Below are 24959 nucleotides of genomic sequence, written 5' to 3' on the forward strand. Positions count from 1 at the left end.
TTGCAGCCATTGCTACTCACCCTTCACCAGTAATGATGCTGCTCCAGGACAAACTACTCCTTATGTTAAAGCCACAATAACATTTAATTTCTCTCACTCTTTCTGTTTCTCTGTGTTAAATATCTTGAAAGGTTGGAGGTATTTCCCTCTCTAATTAAAAGTAATATAAAATACTCACACTAGTAAACCACTACTATGAGATAGAAAGGAGAAAGGAGTACGCAGAACTTTGAAGCCAATGTCAGACTTCCACCTGTGACCATACAGCCAGATTGTATCTGACATATCATTCAAACTGTCTTTAAAAACAACAAGAAGTCTGATCATGGTTTGCAGAGAATGGCTATGCCCTTCCGCCTCTGTTGACTCCCAGCGACAATTAATAATGTTCCAATTAAAAGTAACTTGCAATACTCACGCCTAGTAAACCGCCATTCTGAAATAAAAAGGAGGAAATCAATTTTTAGACAATCAACATCTCCTTTAAGCAATGTTTCTTTAGTTTTAACGCCCTTTAATATCTTTGTGGGAGTATAGAAAATCAGGCACACTTCTGGCATAAGCATCTCTTTCCCAGAAATATTTGGGTTGTTTGTGCAGTGATTGGCCATAACAGGGAAAATGCAGCATTGGCATTCATAACCTACATCAGGTATCTTCAACCTTTTTTAGATCCAGGACTCACTAACTAGGTGATCAAAAATAAGATACCTAACAGGTTTTTGTTTTTGTTTTGATTTTGTATGATATTATATACCTTCACATAATACTTTGGTTTACGTATTTGTTCTGCAAATTATAAGGGCCATGCCATGCAGCCAGTATGCCTTAACCATTTCAATCACACAGCAGTAATGTGGCACAAATCTCATCAGCCAATATTGAGGGACACTTCAATGAACTAATCTGCAAAATCTTGCCCAAAACACAAGCCTCTCCCTGAGTGAAAGATGTTGTGGATCATTAAGGTATTACATAGAGGATTTCCAATACTCACAGTTCCACCAGTAAGTCCCTCAGTAAGGCCCTAAAGAAGATAAAGAAATAAGTTAGTCCATGTTTTATGAAAATGATAAATATAGTGAACATTTTGATGATTTCACACAGAAAAATGTGGACTTGCTGCCTGTTCTAAATAGATCTCGCTTATGTCAAATTTCTTCAATAGAAGGCATCATTGACTGGACGTCCTACTGAACTGGCAATGTCTACAGTTTTGACTGGTTTGAATTTTGCAGCCATTGGTATTGATCTTTCCCCTCTTAGCATGCTAGTCCAGGGCCACCTACTCCTTACGTTTAAAGCCACAGGCACATTTCATCTATCTTTGTGTGTGTGTTTTTTTTGGGGGGGGGTGTTTTATCTGCCTTCAAGGATTGTTGCCATGCTACTGCTATGAGTATGCAAGGAGAAAGTAGGCTGTATACAAGGTCCTTTATCTGCTGTAAACCTGGGCATCACTGTAACAGCATGCAGAACTTTGAAGCCTGATAGACCTACCAAATAATTCCTAGAGCTGTTGAATTTCGTTGGACCTGATGACAGAGCTTTGCAGCCAAGGAGTCTTGATGTTTCATTGGAACAGCATTTATCAAAGCAACTTTGCAACTTCTACCATTGGGACTGCTTTCCATTTTGCAGCCATTGCTACTCACCTTTCACCAGTAATGATGCTGCTCCAGGACAAACTACTCCTTATGTTAAAGCCACAATAACATTTAATTTCTCTCACTCTTTCTGTTTCTCTTTCACCAGTAATGATGCTGCTCCAGGACAAACTACTCCTTATGTTAAAGCCACAATAACATTTAATTTCTCTCACTCTTTCTGTTTCTCTTTCACCAGTAATGATGCTGCTCCAGGACAAACTACTCCTTATGTTAAAGCCACAATAACATTTAATTTCTCTCACTCTTTCTGTTTCTCTGTGTTAAATATCTTGAAAGGTTGGAGGTATTTCCCTCTCTAATTAAAAGTAATATAAAATACTCACACTAGTAAACCACTACTATGAGATAGAAAGGAGAAAGGAGTACGCAGAACTTTGAAGCCAATGTCAGACTTCCACCTGTGACCATACAGCCAGATTGTATCTGACATATCATTCAAACTGTCTTTAAAAACAACAAGAAGTCTGATCATGGTTTGCAGGGAATGGCTATGCCCTTCCGCCTCTGTTGACTCCCGGCGACAATTAATAATGTTCCAATTAAAAGTAACTTGCAATACTCACGCCTAGTAAACCGCCATTCTGAAATAAAAAGGAGGAAATCAATTTTTAGACAATCAACATCTCCTTTAAGCAATGTTTCTTTAGTTTTAATGCCCTTTAATATCTTTGTGGGAGTATAGAAAATCAGGCACACTTCTGGCATAAGCATCTCTTTCCCAGAAATATTTGGGTTGTTTGTGCAGTGATTGGCCATAACAGGGAAAATGCAGCATTGGCATTCATAACCTACATCAGGTATCTTCAACCTTTTTTAGATCCAGGACTCACTAACTAGGTGATCAAATATAAGATACCTAACAGGTTTTTGTTTTTGTTTAGATTTTGTATGATATTATATACCTTCACATAATACTTTGGTTTACGTATTTGTTCTGCAAATTATAAGGGCCATGCCATGCAGCCAGTATGCCTTAACCACTTCAATCACACAGCAGTAATGTGGCACAAATCTCATCAGCCAATATTGAGGGACACTTCAATGAACTAATCTGCAAAATCTTGCCCAAAACACAAGCCTCTCCCTGAGTGAAAGATGTTGTGGATCATTAAGGTATTACATAGAGGATTTCCAATACTCACAGTTCCACCAGTAAGTCCCTCAGTAAGGCCCTAAAGAAGATAAAGAAATAAGTTAGTCCATGTTTTATGAAAATGATAAATATAGTGAACATTTTGATGATTTCACACTGACAAATGTGGATTTGCTGCCTGTTCTAAATAGATCTCGCTTACGTCAAATTTCTTCAATAGAAGGCCTCATTGATCTTTCCCCTCTTAGCATGCTAGTCCAGGGCCACCTACTCCTTATGTTTAAAACCACAGGCACATTTCATCTATCTTTGTGTGTTTGTGGGGGGGGGGTGTTTTATCTGCCTTCAAGGATTGTTGCCATGGTACTGCTATGAGTATGCAAGGAGAAAGTAGGCTGTATACAAGGTCCTTTATCTGCTGTAAACCTGGGCATCACTGTAACAGCATGCAGAACTTTGAAGCCTGATAGACCTACCAGATAACTCCTAGAGCTGTTGAATTTCGTTGGACCTGATGACAGAGCTTTGCAGCCAAGGAGTCTTGATGTTTCATTGGAACAGCATTTCTCAAAGCAACTTTGCAACTTCTACCATTGGGACTGCTTTCCATTTTGCAGCCATTGCTACTCACCCTTCACCAGTAATGATGCTGCTCCAGGACAAACTACTCCTTATGTTAAAGCCACAATAACATTTAATTTCTCTCACTCTTTCTGTTTCTCTGTGTTAAATATCTTGAAAGGTTGGAGGTATTTCCCTCTCTAATTAAAAGTAATATAAAATACTCACACTAGTAAACCACTACTATGAGATAGAAAGGAGAAAGGAGTACGCAGAACTTTGAAGCCAATGTCAGACTTCCACCTGTGACCATACAGCCAGATTGTATCTGACATATCATTCAAAGTGTTACAAAAAGGAGCAATGCAGCAGCGAGCTGCAGCTGGCTGGAAAAGCCAAACAGGATGTTGATGTTTGTGGCTGTGCCGTGGGAGCAAAGGGACAGCCTATTCACTGTACTGAGCACCGGATGTTAGCTCAGTGTGTCACCCGACATGTACTGGAAGTACAGGGGTGGAGTTATCTCTCTCTGCTGTAGTTGTTTGAAGAGTACGGACATGTTTCTCTGTACTGCTGCATAGACAGAGAAAAAGGCATGTAAATACATTTCTGTCTGTCTCTTCCCCCTCCTGGGGAAAACAGGGAGGAGGGAGAGTGGTGTGTTCTTCTCACGTTTGAGGAGAATCGCCGATAGAGACCTCGTCTGTCTCCTGCCGAGAGTCGCTGGACAGGGAGGTCAACAAAGTAATCGGAGCCGGGTGCCTGGAGTATGGCACATTCCTCTGACTAGGCTTGGAGAATACAACACAAAGTGTCTTTAAAAACAACAGGAAGTCTGATCATGTTTTGCAGAGAATGGCTATGCCCTTCCTCCTCTGTTGACCCCCGGTGACAATTAATAATGTTCCAATTAAAAGTAACTTGCAATACTCACGCCTAGTAAACCGCCATTCTGAAACAAAAAGGAGGAAATCAATTTTTAGACAATCAACATCTCCTTTAAGCACTGTTTCTTTAGTTTTAACGCCCTTTAATATCTTTGTGGGAGTATACAAAATCAGGCACACTTCTGGCATAAACATCTCTTTCCCAGAAATATTTGGGTTGTTTGTGCAGTGAATGGCCATAACAGGGAAAACGCAGCATTGGCATTCATAACCTACATCAGGTATCTTCAACCTTTTTTAGATCCAGGACTCACTAACTAGGTGATCAAAAATAAGATACCTAACAGGTTTTTGTTTTTGTTTTGATTTTGTATGATATTATATACCTTCACATAATACTTTGGTTTACGTATTTGTTTTTCCAAATTATAAGGGCCATGTCATGCAGCCAGTATGCCTTAACCATTTCAATCACACAGCAGTATTATGGCACAAATCTCATCAGCCAATACTGAGGGACACTTCAATGAACTAATCTGCAAAATCTTGCAGGAAACACAAGCCCCTCCCCCAGTGAAGGATGTTGTGGATCATTAAGGCATTACATAGGATTTTCAGTACTCCCATTTCTACCAAGAAGGCCCTAAATAAGGTCTCTAACACAACTTATGAATAGTTGAACACATCAAAGTCTGCCTAGAGAGGCTAGATGTCTACTGCTTACATGGCAATTAATTATCCTCTACTTGAATGGAAGCCTAGAATGGCTCGGTGGATCACTTCAGTTACAATAAAAAGCATCTAGGACCTGAGGGACACTTCTTAACTAAGTGACCAAATATAACATACTTTTTTTTTGTTTTTATGCACAGTAATAGGGCTTTACTGTCTGTTCTACATATGTCTCGCCTACATGGAATCTCTTCCCTTGTCAGAAAGCGTCATTGCCTGGACTTGAAGCTCCTTCAAATGGCGGCCTGTTGCTGGAGAGACAACTACAGAAGCCCCAGATGATGCAATCTGTTATTCTTTGTGGCCCTTTTGATACTTCATCTGGTGTAAACCTAGGCATCACTGTAACCTCCTCCCCTGTTGACCCCCAGTGACAATCAATGATGGTCCAATTAAAAGTAACATGCAGTACTCACGCCTAGTAAACCACCACCCTGAAATAAAAAGGAGCAATTCAATAAAAAATGAGGAAAACAATCAACATCTCTTTTAAGCAATGTTTCCTTAGTTTTAATGCCCTTTAATACCTTTGTGGGAGTATAGAAAATCAGGCACACTTCTGGCATAAAAATCTCTTTCCCAGAAGTGTTTGGGTAGTTTGTGCAGTGAATAGCCATAGTAGGGAAAGTGCTGCATTGGCATTCATAACTACATCAGGTATCTTCAACCTTTTTTAGACCCAGGGCTCACTAACTAGGTGATCAAAAATAAGATACCTAACAGGCTGGGTCCCCCCCCCCCTTTTTTTGTAAAACGTAATATGCCTTCACACAACACTTTTGTTTATGTATTTGTTTTTGCCAGTATAAGGGCCATGTCATGCAGCCAGCATGCTTTTGCCATTTCAATCATGCAGCAGTATTGTGGCACGAATCTCATCAGCCAATATTGAGGGACACTTCACTAATCAGCAATATCTTGCAGTAAGGACAAGACCCCTCCCCCACTGAAGGATGCTGTGGATCATTAAGCATTACATAGAGGATTTCCAATACTCACACGTCTGCTATCAGTGCCCTAAACAAGATAAAGAAATATGTTATTCCTTCATGTTTCATGAACATGATAAACATACTGAACTTTTTGATTATTTCACACTGCCAAACTAGTCCAGGGCAACCTACTTCTTATGTTAAAGCCACAGGCACATTTCATCTATCTTTGTGTGTTTGTGGGGTGTGTGTGTTTTAACTACCTTCAAGGATCACAACCATGGTACTCTTATGAGTATGCAAGGGAGCAAATAGGCTGTATAAAAGATCCTTTATCTGCTGTAAACCTTGGCATCACTTTATTAGCATACAGAACTTTGAAGCATGAAGGTGGCGTCCTTCCTGGGCGTTTTCCCAACAAAACCTACCAAATAACTCCTAGAGCTGTTGAATCTTGTTGGAACTGATGAAGAACTTTGCAGTAAACAACATTTCTCAAGGCAACTTTGGAACTTGTAGCTTTGGGACTGCTTTGCATTTTGCAGCCATTGCAACTCAGCCTTCACCTGTTCTGATGCTGCTCCAGGACAAACTACTCCTTATGTTAAAGCCACAGTCACATTTAATATCTCTCTCTCTCTCCCCATCTGTGTTTGTGTGTTAAATACCTTCAAAGAATGAAGATATATTGTTAAATACCTTCAAAGATTAAAGATATAAAATCACTAATATACTAAATTCACACTTAGAAAACCACCACTGAAACAGAAAGGATGAAATCAATATTTCTACAACCAACATTTCTTTTAAGTAATGTTTCCTTAGTTAAAAACCTTTAATACCCTTTTGGGAGTATTCAAAGTCAGGCACACATGTTTTCTGAAAATGAACAAAAAAAATATTGGCAAGTTCTCTCCCCCCCCCCATATTGTCAGTGGCACCATCCTCCTTGATGCATCATCCCAGCGATCCTTATCTAACTCATATCACTTTTGCCTGTGGCCTCTGCAAGACTGCCTGATCCTAAAAGACAGATTGTGATTGACAGAAACGAGAGGCAACTGGCATCTGGGATAAACAGTTGTGGGCAATTATGACATGCAGTTGATTTGATTGCTCAATATTGTTGTTTTTTAAAAAATAATTAATGATATTCCCGTTAAAAGTGATGTGCAATACTTACGCCTAATAAACCACCAAGCTGAAACAGAAAGGAGGAAATTGATTTTGCTACAATCATCTCTTTTAAACAATTTATCATTAGTTAACAACCTTTAATACCCTTGTGGGAGTATAGAAAATTGGGCACACTTCTGGCATAAAAATCTCCTTCTCAGGAGTGTTCCCGTAACTCTTTTAGTAAAAGGCCATAACAGGAAAATGGTTGCAATGCCCTGTATCATCTAAATCAAATATGTGTTTCAAATACCTTCAAGTACTACAACCATGGTATTCAGGGGAAAACAGTTGTTCTTTTCCCTACACTGTAGTCTCAGTGAAAGTTGCCCCAGCAGAAAAGGCATAAGGGTACAGCCAAGAAGAACAGTCAACCTCCCTTCGGCTTCAGCCAGGTCAACCCTAAACGTCCCATTACAGTCCTTAAAATTTGCCCAGCCTTTAAATCTTAGACCTATCAAAAAGACATTTTAAAATTCCAGAAATTAAAACTTCTTATACTTTGTGTAAAGTATTTGTTTTTGTAAGTATTAGGGCCATGTCATGCAGCAAAGGTGCTTCAACGAGTTTAACCATTTCACCTACACAGCAGTAACTACACCACCACACTATATTTTAGGTTTGGCTTGCAGGGTTCCTATGTGGATCTGGTTGGCCACTATGAGACCATAATGCTGGCCTGATATTTTTGTGTTCTTATAATCCTTATGATCTTGAAAGTCAAATGCTTGATCACCTCTCAGTATGGCCCCTCATCCTTACTGTAAAGGTAAAGGTAAAGGGACCCCTGAACATTAGGTCCAGTCGCAGACAATTCTGGGGTTGCGGTGCTCATCTCGCTTTACTGGCCAGAACAGCACACGGAAATGCCATTTACCTTCCCGCCGGAGCAGTACCTATTTATCTACTTGCACTCTGACGTGCTTTCGAACTGCTAGGTTGGCAGGAGCAGGGACCGAGTAACAGGAGCTCACCCTCTCGCGGGGATTTGAACCACCAACCTTCCAATCAGCAAGCCCTAGGCTCCGTGGTTTGGACCACAGCGTCACCCACGTCCCACATCCTTACTGTAGAACATTTTAAAACTGCAGAAATCCATTTATGGGCATGTATGCAAATTCTCATTTTATTCTATTTTTTCTTTTAATCACTTTATTAGACCTGAAAACAATTTTGGAAATTAGAGGGTGTGTGTTGAACCAACATGGCTCCTAGCCAGCATCCAGATGTTCCCAAGCATGCAGGAATATTGGAAACCCTTTTATTTATCCACTAGAAACATGAAAATGACATCCATTTTTAGCTAAAGGGGATTTTTTTTTTTTTTTAGTCATTCAGTTCTCTCAATGCATAAAAGATTTGTAATACTTACAAGCTGAGGGGCCTAAATTTAAAAACAAAAACAGCAATTAGATTGATTGGTCTTCAAGCCTCTTAAGACAAATAAAATACCATCAGCCCCCCTCCACCCCTTCAACAAAAGCTGATTCAAGTGGTGGCTCAGCTGGTCTGGCTGAATTTCTGGGACAGGACAAAATAATTTTTACCTTCTTTTAAACAAAGAATACAGCAAATCCATAAAAGAAATTATTAGAAGCAGCAGCAATATATAAAAAAGATTGAAGCCAGCAACAGTTCACTCAAAAGCATTGCAAAATGGAGAGATCTCTGGGGCTCACTTAAAGATCTGAACTCAGAAAGCCAAAAAAATGTTGTTGGAAGGAAGTTCCACCACCAAGAAAGCTATGTGCCTAGAACCCACCAACCTATTCATTCTCAAGGTCAAGCCAATGAGAAGGCCTCTGAGCCTGATCTCAGAGCCATTGGATCATAGGAAGTTGCCTTATACTGAGCCATATCACTGCCCCATACATCTCAGTATTGTCTACACTGACTGGTCGCAGCTCTCCAGGGTTTCAAACAGGAAATTTTCCCAGCTCATGTGTGTGAGTATGTGCATCAAACAAAACCCGAGATATTGAATTCATATATGCAGAACATTTCAGCTTCTGCCTTCAGGAGGCTTGAAACATTTTGCTATATGAATTCAGTTTCTCTATTTTGTTAGCACAAAGAAGGATGAAACACTAGACTTGGAGACTAAACTTCTCTGAATAAAGTTCCTTATGTGTGAAAAACACATTTTGTCACTATGGATGCAATCCCATGCATACTACATGATAATACATCCTCTTAAACCTATTGGGACTTACTTCCTATTAAACAAAACAAAACAAAACAAAACAAAACAGGCTTGTGCTGCCATTGTTATCCTTTGTATTCAGGAAGCTATAGTTTCTATGCCAGCTCCTTCCATTTTTCCATGGTGTAGAATCCTAAAAGGAAGTGAATTTCCCTCATTTTTATCCAAATGGAAAACATTTACAATTAAATTGATCCCTTAAGTTTAATTGTAGGTTTTAGATCCCATGTGTAGAATAGCCCCTAAATGCAGGGAGTTTTCATACGATCTTGCCTCAAGGAGCATTTATGTCCTACAAAAACATGCACTTGCAGCTCACTGAATATCTAGCTAAGCAGTATTGAAATATTCTACATGGCTCCCTTAAGTGCAAAAACAGACTTACCGAGATGCTCCCATCTGGACAAAGGAGAAAGACAAGAAGAGCAGTGGTCACAACCTGGAGATGCATCTTGGCTTTGCGTTGGTGTCTTTCAGGAGTGAAGTCACCAAGGTGAAGAATGAGCAGTTTTACCTGCTGTATTTATACTATAATTCTGTCCTCAATTTTCAAGCCTGGTTGACCAAAGGTAATACCTCTATTGTCAAGGGAACCTATGACTTTTGTCAATAAGGAAAGGTCAATTCATCATAACTATCATCACATGGAAAGTAGTGGTTGGTTCCAAACACCAGGGGCCAACTTGGCAACAAAGAATAGGCGGCATTATTCTTCCTAACTTGGGTGTTAAAATGGCCCAAATTGACCTTTTCTAACTATGTGCAATGAGGGATGTGCCAGAACTTCTTTGTGACATGGATAATGCCTACATTTCTGAGTATAATTGAGGAGACCCTTACGAAGATGGAATGAATTTCTGAGGTGGCAATTCTTAAGCAAATTCAAAGAATAAGGTGGTCTACAAAGCAGTGGGGCAGCCTCGTACACTTGCCCTGGGCCTGCCAGACTTACACTGTCATGCCAATAACACCTTGTTCCTCCCAGACAACCAAGGACTCCCGCCCCGGGTTTTAGACGAGCTCTGCATGAGCCTGTCCCACATAGTTCAGCAAGTTGCTTAAATATTACTACCTTTACAATTCCAGTATTTAATATGTGCAAATGTTTGAAATTCACTACGTTAAATCCCAATCTGAAACAAGGTCGTGAATTTCAAAGTGTAACCCAGTGGGGCTGAGTCAGAGTTTTTGGTTCCTGTCCTAACCTGCACATCATATCAGCGAGTCAAGGACTGGTTTTATTTAGCCTAAGGATCTTTCAGCATAAATGGGGGATGTCTGCAGTTGAGTTGAATGTGTATTTGATGCTATTTACATTCCCACTTAAGTAGCATCGTCCACTTGACATCCGCTTCAAATGACTTCTATCCTGCTATTTTTTCCCTTTTAAACATTGATGAATATCACTGATTCAATGCTTGGAGCCAGGGTGCTGTCATCCATTAGAGTTGGCTAGCAGGAATGGTGGTCCCTAGTTATTGCCTTAGCTGCATGTATACCCACACTGAATTTGGGGAAGTTGAGTTCAAATAATTAAGAATGTTTCAGATCAGACTTGCAAGAGAGTAGAGTTGTAGCCCACTTACTATTGTATGTGTCAATTCCACAAGTTGATATTGTTAAAACACTGCTGCAAAAGCAATTTTGCTGTGATACACATAATTTCATTATTTGTGCAGTGTTTTATCAGTCCATTTACAAACCACCACTAAAAAAAACCCCCCAAAATTATGTGTTGTGGCCAATATTAGTCATACTCAGAGTAGACCCACTGAAATTAACTGACATGGATAATTTAGGTCAATTCATTTAAATGGGTCTACTCTGAGTAAAACCTAGATGGCAATTACCCTTTTTTCCAAGTATAAACTGTAGTAACAATATTCTTTTCCATCCTTTTTCTATCCCTTGTGCCGTCAGTTTCCTTTCAACAAAAGCAAAAAGTTTCATCAATGAGTAAAAACTGAAGTATGAAGTGTAATCTCCACTAAATGTAACTCTCCTAAAAAATTAGACCACATTATAGTGATTCTCAAAAATTTATAGCCACAATATAGTGATTCTGTTTCATGCATTCATACTTTGCTACCCAGTTAGGCGCCTATTTGGGCTTCACAGTCTGGGATATGATAAAACAAAACAAATTCCTTCCAGTAGCACCTTAAAGACCAACTAAGTCAGTTCTTGGTATGAGCTTTCGTGTGCATGCACACTTCTTCAGATACACTGAAACAGAAGTTTCCAGACCCTTCTATATAGTGAGAAGGTGGGGAAGGGTATTACTCAGAAGGGTGGTGGGAATGGGTGATTGGCAGATAGCTGTGATGAGCCTGTTGACGACTCTTAACGACTGCAATAGGTCTTACAGGAAAAAGCAAGGGGTGAAAAGGTGAAAAATGGCTTTGTCATGTATAATGAGATAAGAATCCAAGGTCTTTGTTCAGACCAGGTTTCTCCATGGTTTTGAGTTTGGTGATAAGTTGTAATTCAGCGGCTTCTCTTTCCAGTCTATTTCTGAAATTCCTTTGTAGTAAAACAGCTACTTTGAGATCTTGTATAGAATGTCCTGGGAGATTGAAATGTTCTCCTACTGGTTTCTCTGTCTTGTGATTCCTGATGTCCGATTTATGTCCGTTTATTCTTTGGCGTAAGGTCTGGCCTGTTTGTCCAATATAGAGAGCTGAAGGACACTGTTGGCATTTTATGGCATACACAATGTTAGACGATGAGCAATTAAATAGTCCCGAGATGGTATGTGTGATGTTGTTGGGGCCAGTAATGGTGTTGTCCGGGTGTATGTGGCAGCAAAGTTGGCATCTGGGTTTATTGCAGGCTCTGGTGCCAGTGTCCGTGTTAGGTCTGGTTGTAGTATTATTGTGGGTTAGGAGTTGTTTAAGACTGGGTGGCTGTCTGTAGGCAATGAAAGGTCTTCCTCCCAGAGCTTGAGAAAGAGAACTGTCATTGTCCAGGAGAGGTTGTAGATCTCTGATGATGCGTTGTACTGTTTTAACTTGGGAGCTGTATGTGATGACTAGAGGTGTTCTGTTATTTTCTTTTTTGGGTCTGTCTTGCAGCAAGTTCTCTCTGGGTATGTTCTCAGTAGGAGAACATTTCAATCTCCCAGGACATTCTATACAAGATCTCAAAGTAGCTGTTTTACTACAAAGGAATTTCAGAAATAGACTGGAAAGAGAAGCTGCTGAATTACAACTTATCACCAAACTCAAAACCATGGAGAAACCTGGTCTGAACAAAGACATTGGATTCTTATCTCATTATACATGACAAAGCCATTTTTCACCTTTTCACCCCTTGCTTTTTCCTGTAAGACCTATTGCAGTCGTTAAGAGTCGTCAACAGGCTCATCACAGCTATCTGCCAATCACCCATTCCCACCACCCTTCTGAGTAATACCCTTCCCCACCTTCTCACTATATAGAAGGGTCTGGAAACTTCTGTTTCAGTGTATCTGAAGAAGTGTGCATGCACACGAAAGCTCATACCAAGAACTGACTTAGTTGGTCTTTAAGGTGCTACTGGAAGGAATTTGTTTTGTTTTGACTATGGCAGACCAACACGGCTACCTATCTGTAACTGGGATATGATAGTGTTGGTGGCAGGGGTCTTGCTACACTAGAAAAACAAAACAGCTGGTAACTTGTGTTCTGGACGTAGCATGGGATAGATACTATTTTTTTGTTCTAGGTCTGTTCTAGAGTCACAAGTCAGTATGTTGCAACTTTCCTATGATTTTACATCACAGAACACCCTCTACCCATCACCTGCAAACCAGCCATTCACCATTCACCATCTTACGCTTGTCCTTTACCCGACCTTTCTACATATGTTTATGCATACTAATCAGAACATAACCTGCCAGAACAGCAAAGGGCAAGTAAATGTGACAATCTGGATATGGTCAGTTTTTTATCAGTTGCCTGGGTTATTTTTGGCTATCTGCTGTTGCCTATGATAGAACAATCTTTCCAGGAACTTGGTGTCTCAGTAGATCCCATTCTTCTGCTTCAGCAATAAGTTTTAACAGCATTTATTGCAACTGATAACAGGCCTTTGATCCAGCTTCTGGCTCCTGAGAAATGGAAGTATGTTCTTTTTTCTATAAACAAAAACAAAACACCTGACCTACACAACCGAGGCACATTGCAGATTAGCATTTGAATGTCAGAACAAGTTGTCTGGATATCACCTGAGAATGCCTTCTTTCATGATCAAAGAAGGCTATGTGCCAATGACAGGGTTCCCCTGCCCCTGCAGTTCATGTGCCTGTGCTCCCTGCATGACAGACACTTTCAACAAGTATCCATAAGTCCTCCAGCTCATACCTATAGGCTACAGAAAGTAGCACACACTTTGCATTCAGGTCCTAAATTCAGTTTCCAACATCTCCAGGTAAGGCTGGGAAAAACTCCTATATGAAACCCCAAAGAGCTACCATCAACCAGAATACACGGTATTGAGCTAGATAGACCAATGGTCTGTCTCAATGCAATACAACTTCCCATGTTCCTACTGAAGCTTCGAGTTCAAACTGATTCACTTATTATCCACCTGACTGCCTTGTCACATACCTAAGAGGTGCAAAGTGAAATTGGATACATTCTAATGGCCCACTCAAAATTCCAACCGCCTCTTTTATTCCTAAAACATTCTAAAATGTTGGCTTCTGATTCCCTATTTCTGAAAGAGGAGGTTTCTCTCTACCAGATTTAAGACTATATTATGAGGCATCCTGCATCTGTTGAATCCAGGAGTGGATGACATTAAAAAATACAGACCTGTTAGATCTAGAGGGACATGATAATAGATTTGGATGGCATGTGTATTTATGGTACGATAAAATCAAAGTACGCAGGGGTTTCAGAATCATATTATAAGAAAATCCATTATTAAAGTCTGGGAGAAATATAAAGATATGTTAAAACAAAAAACACCATGGTGACTTTTGCCACTAGAAGTACCGTATTTTTCGCCCTATAGGGCACATCTAGTTTTTTGGGGGGGAAATAAAGAAAAAAAAATTTATTGCCCCCCTAGGCCCGAGCTTTCCCCGACCCCAGCCCCCAGAACAGGCTGCTATCCGCAAGCCTAGGGAGCCCGGCGGGAACTCCTGCCGGGCTCCCCAGGCTTGCGGATAGCTTCCTGAAGCCTGGAGAGCGAGAGGGGTCAGTGCGCACCGACCCCTCTCGCTCTCCAGGCTTCAGCGAAAGCCTGCCTTCGCCCCATAGGACGCACACACATTTCCCCTTCATTTTTGGAGGTGAAAAAATGTGTCCTATAGGGCGAAAAATACGGTAATTTCGTTGAAGAAAGTAAATATGAGGAGCAATTTGCCAACTTATAGAGCTGCTAACAGAAGTAGAAAATGAGGTAAAATTGAAGGAATTTGAAGAGGTGAAATAACAAGTATCAGATTGGTTGCAATACTTTCAACAAATATAAAAAAGAATGGGAAATGTTTATTATGTATTTACAAAATTATTGTAAACAGGTGAAAACATTGGTAGGATTTTAGGAACACTTGTAACTTAAGGAGGATTTATAGGTAATATGGGGTGTGAAAAGCTGGAATAGTATTGATATGCAGTTGAAAAGAAAGTCTGAAGTAACCAGGGACAAGATGGGGGGAAGTCACAAGATTCATAGAATCTCAATTTTTGGATTTGATGCTATTTTGGATTATATTTTTCTCTTTCTTTTCTTTTCTTTTTTTCTGTTATATTCTTTTGAAAACCAATACAAACCGCCTCTTTTATCCCTAAAACATTCTAACATGTTGGCTTCTATTCCATTTCACTCTGCCTTAATGGAAGCAGCTCCCATGACAGTGGAAGATCGTAGGCGAAGGAAAAACAAGAATGATTGAAGGTAAATCAACATTGCAAATTTCCCCCAGGGATGGGGGGGAATGGGCTTCACTTGCAGTTTGTCTCGATACCTGGCTCTTGCTCTGGCATGGAATGCAGGTGGTAGGGAGGCATTGAGTGCAAAAGCACCTCACCTGGTGAAAACCCTCCAATGCTGCCATTAAGAAGCAGAAGTTCTCCTGTTAATTAGAACTTAATTGGACTAAAGTACAGGTGCATGCTGGAAGGGATGAGATCACAAACTGAAGAACAAATCAACTGCAAGGACTTTAAGGTCTGAATTTGGGATAAGACTTCATTCGGTGCAAAAGACAGTGGGGTGGATGGGAGCCTACGGTTTCTTTATTTAAAGTTTTCTTCTCTATATTTATGATTCGGCAACCCTCCTCTGAATGTTAGTTCAAATTAAATTTGTACAAGTGAGGAGGGAAGAACTTGGATTATAAATATGGAATATAATGTCAAAAAGAACTGTGTATGTAAAAAGGAAAAAGGGAGAGAAGCTCTATTTTGCAAAAATTTTACGATGGAAACTTAGAGCTGACTCTACCCCATCCTTTATTATGTATGAAGTGAACTGAATAATGCTAAGAGGATTTGGAATTTAATTTAATTGGAAGGATAATTGGCCATATATCTTCAGCTGGAAGGAAGGGTGAAAGGAGTCTGTGAAGGAAATGATAAGGTTCTTTATTGAGTCATCTGCAGTTCGATAGACAACTCTTCTTCCCAGGCAGAGGGGGAAATGGTGACAAGTCTATTTACTGGGACAGAGTAATTTTTGCAGCTGTTGTTAAATTTCTCTGTGCAAAAAAAAAAAAAAAAAACCCCGAAGCATGGGATGGAGCGATGGAGAAATTTCTGGAACAACAATGGGATATCAGCTCCGCCCAAGGCATGATGGATAACAGCAATAATTGGGGAAAGAAAAACATAACATCTTACAAGGACAGGAAGAAACACCATGGACAGAATAATAGTCACACAAAGGAAGAACAAGGATATGCTTTGAGTTCCTCACTTGTAGTTTTATAAATCATTTAATTGTCAACACGAATAGAAGTTATTAATATTGCAGTTGTTGTATAAGAGATTATTATTATGACCAGAATGTACAGTGGTGCCTCGCAAGACGAAAATAATCCGTTCCGCGAGTCTCTTTGTCTAGTGGTTTTTTCATCTTGCGAAGCAACCCTATTAGCGGCTTAGCGGCTTAGCGCTATTAGTGGCTTAGCGGCTATGAAAGGCTTAGCGGCTTAGCGGCTAAGAGGCTATTAGCGGCTTAGCGGCTTAGAAAAAGGGGGGGAGTGAAAAAAATCACAAGACTCGCAAGACGTTTTCGTCTTGCGAAGCAAGCCCATAGGGAAATTCGTCTTGCGAAGCGCATCGAAAAACGGAAAACCCTTTCGTCTAGCGGGTTTTTCGTCTTGTGAGGCATTCGTCTTGCAGGGCACCACTGTAATTGAAACTAATAAGATTTTGGAACACAGAAATAAAGAAAAAACATCAAATCATCAGATCTAGCATGCGGGAGGCCAACTTAACTAAATTATATAATTTGGTATTTGAATGATTGGTATTAATAATTATTTTATAAATTGGTATTGTTATAATGAATATTATGATGGGGTTATTATTGGTATAATAGTATAGTGTCCAGATCAAGGGAAGTAATAGTTCCACTCTATTCTGCCTTAGTCAGACCACACTTGGAATACTGTGTCCAATTCTGGGCACCACAATTTAAGAAGGATGTTGACAAGCTGGAATGTGTGCAGAGGAGGGCAACCAAGATGATCAAGGGTCTGAAAACCAAGCTTTATGAGGAGCACTGGAAGGAGCTGGGTATGTTTAGCCTGGAAAAGAGAAGACCGAGATGAGATATGATATGATAGCCATCTTCAAATATCTAAGGACTGTCACATGGAAGAGGGGGCATGCTTGTTTTCTCCTGCTTTGAAGGGTAGGACTTGAACCAATGGCTACAAGTTGCAAAAAGGGAGATTCCAACTAAACATTCAAAAAAAACTTTCTGACAGTAAAAGCTGTTCAGCAGTGGAACAGAGTCCTACAATGGTGGTGGACTTTCCTTCCTTGGAGGTTTTTAAACAGAGGTAGGATGGCCAACTGTCATGGATGCTTTAGCTGAGATTCCTGCATTGCAGGGGGTTGGACTAGATGACCTTTGGGTCCCTTTGACCTCTATGATTCTATGATCCTAACAGTAGGCTAGCCAGCATCCAAAAAGTGCTTTTAAAAATGAGTTACTGATGGTGTGTTGAATCAGAAACCTATGTCAGATCAGTAGTGAACAGGGTGGCAAAGGAGAGCTGGTTGGTTGTAGGTCTTTTGGCTACTTTTAGGGGAATTGTCACAGCTCTGAAAAGAATAGACTAATCTGGACATACCATTCACCAAAATCACAGTAAAAAGGTATGCTCCCAAATGTATTAATGGAATTCAGTTTTTAATGACTGACTGGGGATGAAAGCTGCAGATATAATGCAAAAACGTGGCTTTGGCCTGCAGAACAATTTTAAACAACCTATACAGCTACCTGGAGCCTATTATCTATTTGGCAGCTAACTCATAATGTGCTGCATGAAATGCCTAAATTTGATCACCTACCACAAGTAGTGTTCCTCTGTCAATTTTCCCAGTTTAATCTGTGGTTAAACTATGGAATTTACTCGTACAGGAGACAGGGGAGGTCATCAACCTGGATGGCTTCAAAAGAGGATTAGAGGAATTCATGGAGTTAAATTCTATGAATGACTACTGGCCGTGACAGGTCTGCTTCCACGTTCAGAGGCTGCATGCTTCCATATGTTGGTTGTTGGAAGCCACAGAAGGGGAGAGTGCTCTTGTGGGTCCTGCTTGTGGGCTTCCCACGGGCATCTGATGAGAACAGGATGCTGGACTTGGTGGGCCATTGGGCTGCTCCAGCAGACTCTGCTTATGCTTAGTAGCCCATCTCCCCACGTTCATTGCGATGCATAATCAGTTCGTTACTTTCAGAACTGCAACAATTTACCTGAATTTAATGCTAAATCTTGCCAATGCAATGGTGTGTGATATTGAAAATGATAATCAAGGTCATTTTTGAGACTGGCATTCAGCCACTTCTTCTCTGTCACTCTGTGTGCAATTGATCTGGCATGGGTGCCCACTTTTTACACACCAGTGCCAGTACAGGTAAGAATAATATTGCAGTTGGCTATGCCAGGTTTGTCTCTGCTTATCTTTCCGCTTTAGCTACAGCGGTTCATTTATTTAAGATAACGTCTCACTTTTACGCATGTGATTTATACCTCTCTGCCTCTCAGTTACAGATCTTTCTTTCATTCCATTTTCCTGTCTTGATATAAGATGGCTGTTTTCCTTTGTCTTTCTTTTCATTTTCTCATGCTAAGCATTTCTAAAGCTGGTAAGTTGCCTTAAGTAGGCACTCAAGCTGTTCCACCTTCTTTTTCTTTATCGTGTGAGGGTTTTTTTGGGTGAAGGACCTCTGTCCTACCCTACATGTATTCATTATAAACTCTGAAGAAAGCCTATCATGTGTTCATTGTGCTCCTGTGGACATCTGAAAGGGGCCTGAGTTATGCTACAATGTCTTTCTCCTCAAGTGAATCTCTTTTGATTCTTTTATTCATGCTACCACACCGTATTGTAGAAATGTATCTGTATGTTTCTACAGTCCATATTTTCTTGTCAATCTATACTTCTACGGCTTCAACTGGCATTTGTTGTATTGGCTAGCTATTTTATTATTTATTTATTATTACATTTATATTCCATTTCCCCCTAAGTAACTCAAGCTGCCGTACATGGTTCTCCCCTCTTCCTATTTTATCCACAAACAACCCTGTGAGGTTGTTTAGGTTAAAAGACAGTGGTTTCGAACACTTGAAATGTTGCAAGGTCTCACACACAGACACACATACCCCACAGCACCAGTGGCGTAGCGTGGGGGGTGCAGGGGGGGCCGGCCGCACCGGGCGCAACATCTGGGGGTTAGGGTTAGGGGGCGCAAATCCACGGGTTAGGGGGCGCAAATCCATGGGTTAGGGGGCACAAATTACTTGCCTTGCCCCGGGTGCTGACAACCCACGCTACGCCACTGCACAGCACAATAAAAATTTCTCCATATTATATACATTGGTACACTTTTATATGTTTCCACATTGAATGCTGTCTGTTCACACCAGTGGGTGGAGCACTTTTTACACTTTACAAGGTTGGTTTCCTTGCAACTCCAAACCTCCCTACTCTGAAAATGTCTCCATGTGGTTGCCATATTTACAGCTACACCATTATATATCTATCAGGTACAATGTCCTAAAAGCCTAGGACAGAAAACGTTTTTTTAAAAAAATAATCTTTGTAAAGTGAACATGATTGGATCTCTGCCCAACACATCTTTCATTATACTTTGAAGAGCCAATAGTGGCTTATCTTAACCAGAGATTATTGGCCTTACATAACTGGAGAAATTTTAAAATTAAAGCAAAGTTTTTGGTGTGAACATACATGAGCTAAATGAGGTGGCAGGGGTCACTGCTGCCTCAGTACCGTGTCTGCCAAGGAATTCAACTGACAATGAAATTCTCTCAAGCATTCAGCTGTTCCACTAATATATTCATTTCACTTCCTACCTCTCAAATGAAATAGTCCTTCTACCCCATAAACATCTTTTAGGATTGTTTAATTTTGAAATGTGCAGTTGTATCTATGCAGCTGGGTACTTTCATGGTGAAGGAGAAGGTTTGCAACAAGAGCTGGCAAGAACCATAATGTGAAATTATGTTTGTATCTACCTATCCTTACCCCTAACAGAACCTAAGATGAGTAACTGAAACAACTACACATTGCTTCCCTATGTACCCCTTCCTCTGTTGTTACCCATGTTAAAGCTTAGATTGCATATCCCTTGGGGTTGTCCTCTTGCAACTTTCTGCCCTGTCTCCTGAATTGGTTGTGCATATGTATGTTATGCATGGGGCAATGTAGCCATGCTCTTTAAAATATTTAACAGATAGATTGGTGAGCATTATCTTAGCTGAATTTTACTTTTGGTCTTTATTGGTAATGGCAGTTTAAATTGTTCTGTTGTGTGCAGAGATAATTAGTGACGGGGGTTGGGCTCCACATTCTGTAAATAATAAATAAACAAAACTATGCATACCGATGGTACTAGAAAAGCAACTGGGCAGTATCTCTCTTTAAAGAAAAACATGGTTTTGCATAAGCAAGCCTGTAATTATAGCACAAACATCAATGAAAGTACTTGGGCAGTAATTTCCTGCATTATATGCCACACAATAGAAGCTGAGATTACTAAACTGAGGTGGAACTGCATGAGAATTGAATGGTGTGGCACCTTCAATGTCCTGTAACTTTAATGGAGTTCGAATCACAGCCCCAGATCTCAACACCATAGAGCAGTGGTTTTCAACCAGTGTGCCATGGCACCCTGGGGTGCCTTGAACGATGGTCAGGGGTGCTGTGGGCAACACTGGCCTCTATCCCTCTTCCTTATCTCCCTCCTCTGATGCCCTCTCACATCTCTGCCCCCCAAAAGCTTGGAAGCTGTTTGTTGCAGCAGCCCTGGCTACAAGCTCCCCAGGCGAATGGTGCCTCTGGGGCAGCCCACGGGGTGTTTCCCAGGTTCCTGTGGGGCAGTGTGAGGGGGCACCTCTCTTTGGGGCAGGGGGACAGCTCAAAGACTGGGGGGCAGCAGCGGCTTCACCGAGGACTCCAAAAGTGAGGGGAGAAGAGAGGAGTCTGAGGGAAGACTTCACAGGGGAGGGTGTTTGAAAAAGGGTGAGAAGCTACTAGCTCTGCAGGCAAGGGGTGACAAGCTGGGCTCCTGAGCAGGGCCATCTTAAGCATTTCAGGCGCCGTGGTGCAAAAGATCCCTCCGACCTTTTTTAGGAAGCTTCCCCAGAGTTGTTGACCTTTTTTTTAGGGAGCTAACTCCACGCTTACACATTATCTCTGAAGCCCTTAGAACAAAATAAAATGAAAAGGCAGAAGAAAATCTAATTCTAAATCTAATGAAAAGGCAGAAGAAAGTCCTCAATTCCAAAGCAAGACTCACTCAAGACTCAGCAGTTCTTCTAATTCATCCTCATGATTCAAATCACCACATATCAAAAAGTTAAAGTGATCACCAGTTTGTTGTTCTTTAAATAAATTAATAAAGACACAGACAATGAAGTTCCCGGCCAATTTGTGTTTAAGTACAAAGCTGACGTTTTCAAATATTGTGGGGAGTGGGGTGGGTGTGGGTGTACAAGCAGTGGCATCCTGACCCTAAAAAGGACCCAAAACTTCAGTCACAAAGGCTGCAGCCCTGACTGCACTTACCTAAGAGTAAGCCGTGCTGAATCTAATAGGACCTTACTTCTGCATAGACAGTAGGACTGCAACAAGAAGCACAGTTGGGAATTAGGGCTTTGTGTTTTAAGTCTCAACCAGAGGAAAATGTAATATTGGAGATTAGGGAGAAAGGAATATGAATAGATTGGGGAGAGGGGGCGGACAGGAGACCAAAACCACAGGTAGCAAGACAAGGCACACTTTCTGGGGAGCATGTCTCACACACAGTTGCTTGGGGTGAGGACTGCAGAGGGACCATAGTTGGGTTTTGCGTGTGTGTTTTTCAGAAAAACGTAGAATTGGAAGGGACCCTGTGGGTCATCCAGCCCAACCCCCTGCAATGCTTTTTAGCTTGCATTGATCTCAAAAACCTTTGCAGCCCAGGTAGAGGAGGAAGAAAGTGGGCAAACTGGGGGGCGCCTCTCTTCTTCTTTGCCATTGCCTGCCTCCCTCTTCACATAGGGCCAGCCGCCTCACAGCAGAACAGAGCACGAGGCAACAACTGAGCAAAGCCAGGCGCCTGGGTGCATGCGCCACTGCGTCAAGTGAGGGTGCGTGCGCCGCTCCTGCTGAGCGTTGGCTCGGTTTTTTCCCTTTTAGCCTTCTGCCGCCTTGTAATAGAACTTCCTCAGTGCCCCTATAGTTTTATGTGCTTTGACTTTCATTGCCTAAATATGACAATTCCAAGCGAGGGTTTCACTAGAGTACACCCAGATATCTAAGTGAGCAAGTTTGTCCTTGCACCATTTAAATCTAGGGCTGTGTTTGCTAAAAATCATAATCTTGGTCTTAGAGTAAGTTATAGATACCTTTTCCTGTTTACAGTATGTGCTGATCACTTCCAAGAGTTTTTTGAGGTCCAGCCGGGAAAGGGAGAGGAGCACTAACTCATCTGTCTACATCAAGACTTTGATCTTTCTATTCCTAATTACTGTAGAGGTGAAATTTTCTTCTTCTTCATCATCACCATCATCTTTGTTTATTAATACCTTGCCCATCTGGCTGGGTCTTCCCCAGCCACTCTGGGCAGCTCCCAACAGAATATTAATAATAATGATAAAAAAGCGATGAAACATGAAACATTAAAAACCTCCCTGAATAGGACCACCTTCAGATGTCTTTTAAAAGTCAGTTGTTTATTTCCCTGACATCTGATGGGAGGGCATTCCACAGGGAGGGCACCACTACCAAATCATTACTATAAAAGTTTTTAAAAAGGGGGAGCCAGGATGCAGCCTTGCTTCACCACTTCACCTTGCCTTTCACTGTCTTTAACCAATGAGTGAATTCAGAGGTGCTACTGATGAGTGTTTGTTTTGGACACTAGGCAACAGTAATCTACAGAGCTCTAAATATCTGTTTTGCCTTTTAGTGCTTTATTTGGCAGGCAAAATAAAGGACAGGTTGTGTGGGGGGGGGTAATTGAGGGCTTAAAATTACTTTACCTGGTGCAGAAATGACTTCAAACAAACAAACAAACAATAAAGGGGAGAGAAAAGAGAGCAACAAATTCTATTTCTCTTCCTCAACAGAGCTTTGCTTCCAACCTCCTAACAGGGTTTGCAAAACCCTTCAGAGGGAGATGTGAACCAGGATTTTTTCAATTTGGGAAGGGAAAAAGAGGATAGGAAGCAAGAGGAATGCGTATATATAAATATATATATATATATATACACATATATATATATAATTTATCACATTAAATAGGGTTGCCATATTTCAAGAAGTGTAAATAATCCAGACACAAAAAAATGTGGAGCTTTTTTTTGGGGGGGGGTTGCCATCCACTGTCTGCCTAATCCCTTACCCAAAAGGATCTAGCCCACCCTTCAGCTTTGGCACAGCCCCAAAATGTAAATAATAATAATAAAATAAACCAACCAACCACAAAAACCTGTATATTTCATGTAAAAAAAAATCCCCCTGGTCCCCCCCCCAAGCCTGGGAAGTCTTGAAGCAACAGATGTGGACAGACTGCAATAATGTAGCTAAGTCAAAGTTGAGCCATTAAAAGTCTCTCTCAGACTTGTTTCTGGCTCCACACAGTCTCAACCCCAAGCTCTGTTGCACTCCCTGGCCGCTGAGGGAGACAGGGCAGAGGATGGAGGCTACTGTCTCCTCCATGCCCCTCCCTAGACATTTCATGTCCCTTCCTTCCCTCTCTCGAATCTCCTCAGGATCTCTCTTCTCTCTCGGGCCTTCAAGTCTCCTCAGAATCTCCTCAGGATTCCCTCCAAAATCTTCTGAGGGAGAAGCCTTCCCTCAGCCCTCTTCTGCAGTTGCACCAGGCCCCTCACAAGCGGCTGAGCCACATAAGCATATTTTGTCAATTTTAATCACAAGCTCTTTTGACTACTTCAGATGAGAAGTGTGAAATAAATCCATGAAATAAAATTATTATCAACAAAATTAAGCTCAACGGCTGAGGCTTGGGCTAGTGGTTCGTGTCTTAAAATAGAAGCACACCTCTCCCTCACTTTATATTCATTGAGACACCAGATTTAAAAACAATGCCTTTTCTGTCAGGTTTTTTTGGGGGGCGGGTCGAAAGGTGAAGACATATTTGACCTTCACCACTGTTAATTGTGTTATTTGTTCTTTTGTTTTTACCATGTGAGCCGTTTTGAGTCACTTGACTGTAAAACAATGCAACATCATATGTGTAATTTGTGAGAATGTTTCTTCCTTATGTTATCTTTGCTTGTAAATATCACCTTATTTTGTTGTCCATCGCTCTGAGACCATTTCTGGAGAATGCAGTATAGAAATATAGTAAATAAATAAAGACTAGGAATTTTTTTGATAATAAGTAACATGGAATGCTCTCTCCAGAGAGGTTCAGCTGGTGCCTTCATTATATATTTTGACGCCGGGCGAAAATCTTCTTTAACCAGGCCTGATTGGCTGATTGATATCTGATACCCTTTAAAAATGTGTGACAGAAGGGAGGATTATTGGGTTGCTCTTGTTTATTTTTATTATGTATTTTCTGTTTTTATATTGTGGTTTTATGTTGTGAGGCCTGCAGGTGTAGGGCAGTATACAAGTAATAATAATAATAATAATAAAGATTGGTGCATTCAAAACATTTGTGGAAAGAAATCAAGGGTTGTATTCAAAGTCAGACCAATTTAAATGGGCTTATGCTGCACAGAATATAGTTGGAGAGAAGGCCTTGTAGACATTTTGGCAATTTGATGTAAGATCTGAGGGAAGCCACATGGGATACAATTGTGATTTGTTGTTATTTCCTTAAACTAATGGTATTGTGTCATGTGTAAGGATTGCTTATATTTTTTTTTTCTAAAAAATGATAACAAGAGACCTGGGGGGAAAGGATGGTGGGAGTAAGCGCTTCAAAAGATATATGGCTTTTTTTTCAGAGTGGTGAGTTTTTACCTGACAGAAAGGCCACAGCATTAGAACGGGGTGCATAATG

The 24959-nt window shown here is 40.8% G+C and overlaps 3 long non-coding RNA genes across 3 annotated transcripts; 1 reads left to right on the forward strand and 2 right to left on the reverse strand.

The window, feature by feature from the left end:
* Positions 1-4840: 4840 nt before the first annotated feature.
* LOC309346188 lies at positions 4841-11380 on the reverse strand. Its single transcript, XR_014158437.1, has 3 exons — positions 9640-11380; positions 8424-8435; positions 4841-4854 (listed from the first exon to the last, which is right to left on the reverse strand). It is a non-coding gene; the product is annotated as an uncharacterized lncRNA (long non-coding RNA).
* Positions 11381-16769: 5389 nt separating this feature from the next.
* LOC309346249 lies at positions 16770-22432 on the reverse strand. The gene is made up of 3 exons (XR_014158525.1): positions 22330-22432; positions 21509-21564; positions 16770-16995 (listed from the first exon to the last, which is right to left on the reverse strand). It is a non-coding gene; the product is annotated as an uncharacterized lncRNA (long non-coding RNA).
* On the forward strand, positions 22375-24902 carry LOC309346231. The gene is made up of 2 exons (XR_014158501.1): positions 22375-22459; positions 23470-24902. It is a non-coding gene; the product is annotated as an uncharacterized lncRNA (long non-coding RNA).
* The last annotated feature ends 57 nt before the right edge of the window (positions 24903-24959 follow it).

The sequence above is a fragment of the Podarcis erhardii genome (genome assembly GCF_964252035.2).
Source record: "Podarcis erhardii genome assembly, chromosome: 7".
Classification (NCBI taxonomy): Eukaryota; Metazoa; Chordata; class Lepidosauria; order Squamata; family Lacertidae; genus Podarcis; species Podarcis erhardii.